Here is a 7,500-nt window from a genome sequence, read left to right as displayed (position 1 = left end):
CCTTGAAGGCCTGCACCTGGAGTAGCCGCCAGGAAAGGACATGAAAGGACTGGCCCTACCATCACGGTCGACGGCAAACACCTGGACACAGTCGCCGGGAAGCTTAAATAAGCATATTTTATACTCCTCCTGAGGCTGTGGCACCATCGGGCGCATCATCCGAAAAGGACGATATGCCCCGGAAGGACCTCATTGTCGTGGTGCTTGGTTTCCTTCGTCGTTTTTTTTTTCTTCCCCCACATCATTCTTCTTATTTTTCTTCTTCCTTGGTTGTCTCTCAACTTCGAGATGGCCACAAAGCGGCGTGCCATGGCACAAAAGGGCCGCGCGCCTCTTCGAGTAAACGAATGATGATGATGGTGATGATGATGCCTGCGTGCAACTTTCACTTTTGCCGCTCCCACAGGATCACACCGTGTGTGCCTGTGTGAAACTTATCGGAACGAAGGGCGAAGGAGTGGAGACGAACGGGTTGAATGGCCACATAAAGTGAAGGACAGGCCTATTAGTTTTACGGTGACACTTGTGCGCTTCACCGCAGCTCAACGGAGAGTCGACGTCTCGACACCCCCACTAAATGGTCCATGCGGTTCGGTGCGGTAAACGAAAGGCGCGGTGGCAGATTCCGCTCCTCCTTTGTTGACACTTGTGGGAGTGACGTGTGGGAATCGAAGGTCATCGGACTTCATCGTTTGCGCACTGAACCCATTATGCTGTCATCTTCCTCCCTCTCGGAGACAAAGCGGAACCACGTGCCACGGCTGTGATGTGATTCTGGTTCCCTGGCCAAGTGAGCCCGATGATGGATACGACGACATTCCATCCTTCTGGGAGGAGTGCTCCCGGTGGGGGTGCCTGTATGACCGTTATCATTCCCGTACATAACTAGCTGTCGACGGAATGCACGAGCATTGTGCCATGGGGCCCGCTTGATAGCCTGGGTTGAGCCACGGTGAGTTGGATTTAATTAAAATCGAAATTGATTTTCCCATCGTGGTCGCCCGCTTGGTGGTGTACTCACCACCAGGCGGAGCAATTAATGCTTCGCTCATATTTCAGAGTTTCCCACGGAATAGTTCTTGAGGATGTTGAGTGGTGCGGGCTAACCTCAAATCCATCTCAGTCGAGACGATTACTAATAGGAGGCTTAGAACAATGGTTTAACACTTGGACTCGAACTCAAACCGACCATAATGACCCACTTACGAGGATAAACACAGCTCCTACTTGCGTTCGATTCGATTGGCCTTCGAATGAAATAAAACCGAACAAGAACAGAAACCAGGGAGCGGTTCGCCAAACAATCCAATATTCAAACACTCCACGGATTTCTGTTCAATCATAAAATATAAAAAAAGGCACCAGAACCATCCCCGGAACGCGGATACACGCGGATACGCTCTCGTCGGATTCTATTTTCCGTCGAATCAGCAGCTTCCTCCCCCGCCAAAAAAAGAGGGATGAAACGACGACAAAATAGATTCATGGTACATGGCCATTCTGGTGCAGCATAAAACATAACCAACCCGTACCAACAGCCAACCCCCAAAAAAAATAAAAAGGGTCAACCGAGTCCCGGCCGCATCATCCAGCGAGCGCGATTGTCGCGGCGCTGTCGCTCCTTTACTCAGCTGTTTTTCCGGGAAAAGCATTTCAAGTGGACCGCTTTTTTTGTTTATCCTCCCTCTCCCCTCCCCACGCCTTCCAAAAGAGTGGCGTAAACACATCTTCACATGCGGGCTCGGCGGTTCCCGTGGCCCTTTGCTATATTCTGAGTGCGCCATGAGTGACCGATAGCGATAAGCGGTGGTTCTGATAAAGGAACGAGATTTCGGTCACCCCCCGCTGAGAGAGAGAGAGAGACCTCCAGAACCACAGCCGGGTTTGTTGGATGCTGGATGCTGTCGCCGACGGCAGGATGGCCACGAGGCACACATCCTCAGCTCATCCGTCGTCGTCGTCGTCGTCGTCGTCGGATCTCAGCACCGAGGAGCCCAGCAACACCTCGTACTGGGTGGCCGGGTACGCGAACAGTCGAAACTGAACTTCCACCCCGAACGGAAGCACGTGGCTGGCCCCGGTCTGCACACGGTGCTGTTGTTGCTACTGTTGTTGTTGTAGCTGCTGTTGCTGTTGCTGTTGCTATTCTTGCTGGTTCGCACAACGCACACACGCAAGCGGATCTGCAAACATCACGACAGTTCTAGTGCTAGCGAGCGAGTTCTGCGTTCAGCGTGGAGTAACGTGTCCGGAATAGAGTGGAGTAGAAAGCAAACGCTTCCGTTTCCGCACGACGACGACGACGGAAGCGTCGCGTTGCCATTGATACCGCGCGAGTGTTGGTTGCGCTGGTTGAGAATCACGCAAATCAATCCGGGCCACAAAGCAAGCCGGGCCGGGTGGAGACGCCAGTCGACGGTTTCGGCGAAAGCGATTTTCCAGCGGTGTCGGTGTACGTGTATGTGTGCCTGTGTGTGCGTGCGTAGTTCCTGGAGCAAGAGAGCCAGCGAGTATCATAAATCGTGTTTCCGGTGTACCATTCGCGGCAGGTGGTCTATTGTTTGAAAGCATTCAAACGCATCTAACGTGTTTGCGAGGTTAGTGTGTTTGCCAATTGAATTTGATTGCCAGTGGAAATGGGAGTGCCGGCAGTGACACGGAACCAGATCCAGTGATGACAAGCTAGACGAGACTGTCCAGCGTGAACCAGCATAACGAGAGGAACCAGAGTAAACGGCGAATCCAGCAGAACCGAGGGTCGAGATCAGCAAAGTAAATAAACATTCCCCAAGTATTGGCCAAGTTTCGCCAGAAAAGCTACGCCGAGGGGACGATGGTAGGTGGGAGAGGAGGGGAGTGCAAGTGTGCCAGACATCAAACGCTGGGATTGTGGTGGAATAACAAACTAATTAATCAAACAACGGTTGACGAAGGAATTACACGCGTCGCCGTCGTCATCGTCGTTGAAATATTCCAGTTAATCCGCTTATGTCGCCGTGGCACACCACGTGGTAGCTGTCAGGGGTGGGTTGTGATGCCTAGACGAGCCGATTACTCCCTCCCTTCGTCTTTGAGGGCGCCCTTTCCTCCGCCCCTTTCGGCATTTATTGCCTTTCGTTGGTGGTGCTGGGCGGCCGGAATACTTTCACTTACAGAGGGAGAGGAAAAAAGGGACCCTGGAGGGAACTGGAGGCTGGAATCCGAAAGATATCGACAGAAAGCCTTCCTCTCTCTCTCTCTCTCTGCGCCATTTCCCGTTCCTTCCGTGAGGCGGGTTCGAGTGCGACTTCTGGTCTGCGGTGGTCGATCCTGGTTCACCGTGGAGCCACCACGAAGGAGCAACCGAAGAACCGATTTCGTGCGTCCGTCCGACGAACGCACTCAGCGACACTCAGCTACCGGAGAGTGCCGGAAGTCACGAGCGAAGCCGAGGCACTCACAGGATCACAGGAGCCGAGCCACCTCGCCTTCGCCCTCCACAAACCGAGAGAGAGGAAGGGAGTTCCGACGCTGATGCTGTTATGCAATCGCAGCTAAACGCGTCTCGTCGACGCGGAATGCCACGCCGGGGCGTCCCTTATTTTTTGCGTTTGTATGTCCTGTCGATGGAACATGCCAGCCAGCCAGCCAGCCAGCTAGAGGACCACTTTCGCGCCCTACGTTCTATAGGCACCGATCGTGGACACCAGCTGGCGGATTGAAGCATCGAAAAGAATTCGATTCGAAGCACACTTCGCCGTTTCGGTCATTCGTGTGTCTCCCTTTCTTTGCCCGTTGTCCGCTCTACACTGTCTGTTATTGTGGGCTTTGTATAGGTTCCCGACAACCGAAGAGGACGACGGGCAAGTGATAAAGTCTATGATTTGGCGCTTCCGCCCAGGCCACCCAGCGGGGCGGGCGCTTTAATCAAGCGTAAACACACTGCATTAGTTGTGGCGGATGTTGTCACAGTGGCTCCATTGATTCCTCTACCTCCCTCTCTCTCTCTATCTCCCCGCCTCTCTCTCTCTCTCTCTGATCATCATTCGCCATCCGATGGCTCGACCGGTCACGGCATGGAAGCAAATTTGAGGAGAAATCTCGAAGATTATGTGTCGACTGGCTGGGCGTTATTAATCATCAGGCCCCGGGGGGTCTATAGAGAGAGAAAGAGAGAACGCTAGTTGATTAGGGCTTCTTGGCTGTGATTTGGGATCGTCGCGGGGTGGTCTCGTCCTAGACCTAGGATCCTGCGGTGTCGAAACGTCGACGGAATTGGAAATAGAATCCGTATAATTTTGCGATTCTCGGAAGAGTTGATCAGGAGGTTTACCAAATGGATTGAATTCTTGGCTTGGTGGAATGTTGGAATAGCATGTTATCGGTGATTGCGTTTCTTGGTTGCAATACACAATTCCATCACTAAAAAAAGCCTTGAGACTAAGGAGTTTATTGGTTTTCGTGGTAAAAGTATTATCGAACTGGGTTCAACAACATCGTCATCGCCAAACGGTTGTCACTAGGCACAACTTATCGTTTAAAGCACGATTACTGGAGCAGCACCGCTTGCAGTTCCGCGACATCAAACAGCTACGATCACCTTCGCATTACCCACACAACCAATTAAATGGATTCAAATGGATGCATAATTTGCTGGGACACGTTAGAAGTGTTCAACCAGAGTTCCTTGGGCACGGGAAGACTGCGCGGATGTTACCGTTTGGGAGGCGGATCGGGGTAAATAATAAATACCTCTCCTCATCTCCTCTCTGACTTAACGGCGATGCACCAAGGATCATCAAAAGTGAAATGAGAATGTGCAGCAGTACAGCAATCGCCGACCGACCGATGAAGACGATGACGATATCGTCCTAGACGGTACACAACTACTTGAAAGCTCCTCATTCCTCATTCCGCGTATGGCGCCTGGAGAGGGGAGCATCGGAAACGGAAGCATCATCGCAGACGGAAGTACTGCCTTGAATTTCATTCATGCAAATGTGCGAACTTGGCGCTGGTGGTGAGTGAGAAACTGAAAGAGAGGACAGTGCCGGGTGGTTTCCAAGTGCATCCATCCCCTTGTGCCATCGCGTACGATGCCGAACACGCAGCACGTGCATTGTGAATGCCGTGCCGTTCCGAGACCGTAAATAGCTCCACCTTCGCTTTCCTGGCTTTCTGACATAAATGTCCTGGGTCTTTGCTTGCGCCAGGACGCCCCAGGACGCTCGCTGCTGAATGCACGGCAATTCCGATGAGAAAGATGAGAGCGAGAGCTGATCTACTTACACCGGCCGGTACTGGTAGCCCCCGGTTCCAGACGATGCTCGCCGACATCCCCGTGGTCTGCTCTGCTTTTCTCTGTTATCTGGATAAACCCACAAACACAGACACAGGCACAAAGACTCGGTCTCGGCACCGTAGGTAGCGAACCGAAGATCCTGCCACGAGGCTGGCCGGTCGACAATGGAGCAGCGGGAACCAACGTCTGGCCGGCAGGACCCCGGAAATCCTTTCATCTGATCATCAGAGGGTGGGTGGGTTTGGATGTGTTTTGCAATCAGCGCACTGTGTACCCAACTGATCACTCCACTGACCTTGCACCATGCGGTGAACATTAGCCCTCGGCCCTCGTAAATGTCAATGTTAGCCAGCCCCGGGGGTCGAGTGGGAGACGACATGGCCGCTTCCCTGCTGTGGGGTAAAATTGAAATTCTCCCATCCTTCCAAACGCACACCACTCCACACCAGGATTCCCAAAGATGGATCCCAGTGAGTGAAGTGGAGCGATTTAGTCCTTCTTGTGTCCCGGGGGCGGGAGTTTGCGTATCGGTTCGGGGAATCACTCGGGGAGGCACTATCGTCAATGTTTGCCAAACAATATTCATAATCGTTAGATGAAACTGTACGGTACGGCCAAGTACGATAATGTCCACAGACGGGCCCTTAATGAATTACGTTAAGAGACGATTGAACGTTACTGATTGATCGATTGCGGGCCCAATCGATCCATTCGTTGAGACAGTTTAGGGAACGTTCAATGAAAGAGGTACAAAGCGAAGCAAAGTACACATTTATCAGTTGTTTGGCATGTTTTGTTGTGATATTATGCAATCAGTTGCTAAGAGGATATCATAAACCATGCGGTAGATAAGAAGTTTGAGCGTGAGTAAAAAAATCAAGCGCATTCATTCAAGTAAGATACATTCGAAGCGAATAGGGAGGTTCGTGAGCTAGTGTATGGCTAAAAATATCTCCTCAAGCTGATATCCCCTCCATCATTATCAACCACTCGCTCCCTCCTTAAGCTTTCTTCTGGCGGACATTTGCTCAGCATTCCGCTCGATGCGAAAATGGCCAAGTTAAGGGTTGTGCAGAATTGCGGCCAGCGCTCTGTGGTGAAGGGAGGTCAAAGTCAATTGGCAATGCATTTCAGCGAGTCCATTTTCGTTTGGACTACCAACGGAATCATTTATCAGGGGATGTAGCTCAGATGGTAGAGCGCTCGCTTAGCATGTGAGAGGTACGGGCATCGATACCCCGCATCTCCAAAAGGACCCTGTTTTTGTCCTCCATCGACATAGCTCCACGTTTTTACATGTCGTTGGGGTCCCATACGATGCCCAAAATGTCACCGGATTTAGTGTGGGGGGAGGGGGGATGATAACGAGTATATGGCAGGGCAACAACACCCGTGGCGATCATGTGTGAACGTTGAAAGTGGCCGTTAATTCGCGCCCAAAGCTAAAGCTCTGGAACTACAGGACATTAGGGATCACATCACCCACCACGCACCACCCGTTCAACGGGGTGTTATCTTGCTAAGCAGTTAATTATCCGCCTCTGGGCTGTCCAGAAAACTTCTCTCGTTAACAAAGTGTTAATTTTCTCGGTCCACCAACTCTCCGTGACCGTGATAATAGCTTAAACAGTGGAGCACATCCATGGCGAAGAAATGCTACCACCCGCTGGTGTACCAATGGACTCGAGCTAATCGCATCAATCACCGTGTTTTTTGTTGACCTCAAGAATTCGAATTCCCGGGGAAGATACCTGGCTGCCTACTGTTTGCTACTTTCTTTCTTTTGATGAACTTTTCAATCACCGGGAGGTAACATTGGACTTTTCGGCAATTTTGTTTTGAGATCATAAGTCCTTGTGGAAGAGATACACTTTGTCCAAAGTTACGCAACCAATGGAAGCGATGCGCGGCTGACGGGAGGACCAGAGAGAAAGGCACAGACACAGGCAGAGAGGCAGAAAGCGATCGAAAAATGGTCCACCGAATTTGGTCGGCGAAATGTCACGAATGGATCCGGGACCGGATTCATGGCCTTTTTGATAGCGAGCCCTTCGGTTCGGATGCCTCTCAAGTTTTTATGTCCCCCTCTAAGGCTTCCACTGTTTGCGATGAGCGCAGCGGCCAGCCAATATGGTATGTCTTACTTGGTGCCTTGCTTCGGCATCGTAGGCAAACAGAGATTCTACGCATGATGGCTACGGTTTATGAGGAACGTGAGC

This window comes from Anopheles aquasalis, chromosome 2, assembly GCF_943734665.1.
Source record: "Anopheles aquasalis chromosome 2, idAnoAquaMG_Q_19, whole genome shotgun sequence".
NCBI classification, from domain to species: Eukaryota; Metazoa; Arthropoda; class Insecta; order Diptera; family Culicidae; genus Anopheles; species Anopheles aquasalis.
Note: the sequence above shows the minus strand (reverse complement) of the source record.